This window comes from Macaca thibetana, chromosome 6 (genome assembly GCF_024542745.1).
Source record: "Macaca thibetana thibetana isolate TM-01 chromosome 6, ASM2454274v1, whole genome shotgun sequence".
Lineage (NCBI taxonomy): Eukaryota > Metazoa > Chordata > Mammalia > Primates > Cercopithecidae > Macaca > Macaca thibetana.
Genome location: NC_065583.1, coordinates 101,171,046 through 101,173,376, shown reverse-complemented (window position 1 = coordinate 101,173,376; position 2,331 = coordinate 101,171,046). Strand labels below are relative to the sequence as shown.

General features: G+C 36.8%; 1 non-coding gene across 1 annotated transcript; it reads right to left on the bottom strand.

Annotated features, from left to right (window-relative positions):
- Nucleotides 1-262: 262 nt before the first annotated feature.
- Nucleotides 263-367, bottom strand: LOC126957678 (U6 spliceosomal RNA). Its single transcript, XR_007726864.1, has one exon. It is a non-coding gene; the product is annotated as a U6 spliceosomal RNA (small nuclear RNA).
- Nucleotides 368-2,331: the final 1,964 nt, after the last annotated feature.

Here is a 2,331-nt window from a genome sequence, read left to right as displayed (position 1 = left end):
TGGCATGAGATGGTATTGCATTGTGGTTTTGATTTGCGTTTCTCTAATGATCAGTGATGTTGAGCTTTTTTTTCATATGTTTGTTGGCTGCATGGATGTCTTCTTTTGAGAAGTGTCTATGCATGTCCTTTGCCCACTTTTTAATGGAGTTGTTTGTTTTTTTCTTATAAATTTGTTTAAGTTCCTTGTAGACTCTGGATATTAGACCTTTGTCAGATGGATAGATTGCAAAAATTTTATCTTATTCTATATGTTGTCTGTTAAAAATATGGAATGCTTCACGAATTTGCATATCATCTTTGCGCAGGGACCAGCTAATCTTCTCTGTATCGTTCCAATTTTAGTATATATGCTGCCAAGTGAGCACAGAAGCCTTATTTTATCGGTGGAAATACTGAGGCTTGGAGTGGTTAATATGCTTAAGGTCACACAAGCAGCAAGTGGCAGAGCTAGAATTAAACCCAAATTTTTTGGGTAGAAAACGAATGCCTTCAATTTATGTAGCATCTTGAATTGAGAAGCTTCAAGTTAATAAATGATGGTAACAACCACTGTGTTGATGATCCGAGGCCAATTCTGACTGCTGAATGTAACATTTTCCACAAGTATGTGCCATTGAATTGCCTAGGAATTTCTATTTTAAGCTGTACGTTTAAGTGGTGAGTTACTGACTACTGCTCTTTTTTCTGTTTTTATTTTTACATATTATTTTAGTCACTGATGCTAGACAACTTGAGACATTTAGGGACTTATACTAATTGTTTTTCAAAATAATATTTCTTATAGTATAACGAAATTTTTAAAATGTGTTTTTGTTTTGTTTTGTTTTGTTTTGTTTTTGAGACGGAGTCTCACCCTGTCGCCCAGGCTGGAGTGCAGTGGCCCGATCTCAGCTCACTGCAACCTCCACCTCCCAGGTTCAAACAATTCTCCTGCCTCAGCCTCCTGAGTAACTGCGATTACAGGCGCCTGCCACCATGCCCAGGTATTTTTTGTATTTTTAATAGCGATGGGGTTTCACCATGTTGGCCACGATGGTCTCAAACTACTGACCTCGTAATCTGCCCACCTCAGCCTCCCGAAGTGCTGGGATTACAGGCATGAGCCACTGTGCCCAGCTGATCAAATTGTTTTTAATTAGAGTGCCTAAATACACTCCTATAGCATCATACTTATTTAATTTCTTTGGGAAAAAAATTAGTACCAGAAATGATGTAATACTTTATGTGCCTATTCTCTTTACTTATGTTTTAATTCTTTTTAATAAGTATTGTTGCTTCCTAGTTCAAGCTCAAAAAGCATGCATAAAAACCATATTTTAAAAATTTGGTTATACTCTAATAAATTTTCTTTTGAAAAACAATTTGTATAAGTCCCTAAATTTCTCAAGTTGTTTAGCATCAGTGGCTAAAATCCATATTTTATGCATGCTTTTTGAGCTTGGACTAGTAAGCAACAATACTTATTAAGTAGAATTAAAACACAAATAAAGAGAATAGGCACATAAAGTATTACATCATTTCTGGTACTATTTTTTTTCTTAAAGAAATTAATAAGTATGATGGTATAGGAGTGTATTTAAACACTCTAATTAAAAACAATTTGGTCAGCTAGGTGTGGTGGCTCACGCCTGTAATCCCAGCATACTGGGAGTCCAAGGTGGAAGGATCACTTGAGGTCAGGAGTTTCAGACCAGCCTGGCTAAAATGGCAAAACCCTGTCTCTACCAAAAATACAAAAAATTAGCTGGGAGGCTGAGGCAGAAGAATTAGTAATCCCAGCTACTCAGGAGGCTGAGGCAGGAGAATCGCTTGAACCTGGGAGGCGGAGGTTGCAGTGAGCCAAGATTGCACCAATGCACTCCAGTTCGGGTGACCGAGTGAGATTCCATCTCAAAAAAAAAAACCCCAAAAACAAAAAACAATTTGGTGGCCTAGCATGGTGACTCCTGACTGTAATCTCAACACTTTGGGAGGCCAAGGCAGCTTACCAGTTGAGTCCAGGAGTTTGAGACCAGCCGGGGCAACATAGACCCTGACTCTGTTTAACAAAACAAAACTATTTAGTATCACATTCTTTTAAAGAATGATTTGTAATATTAAAAAGTATACTTTGTATTCTAATAATGGAAGTAAAAAATATTCTTTTACAATCACTTTCTGTTTATAGAATATACAGCAAATATACTCTATCGGCAAGTCTGTGGGGAAACAGGCTGTCTAATATATTAATCAATTCACTTTTCCTTTTGACCCAGTAATTCCACTTCTGAGAATTTATACTACAGATATATCCAGACACATAAGGAATGAAACAATGTAAAATTTTTCA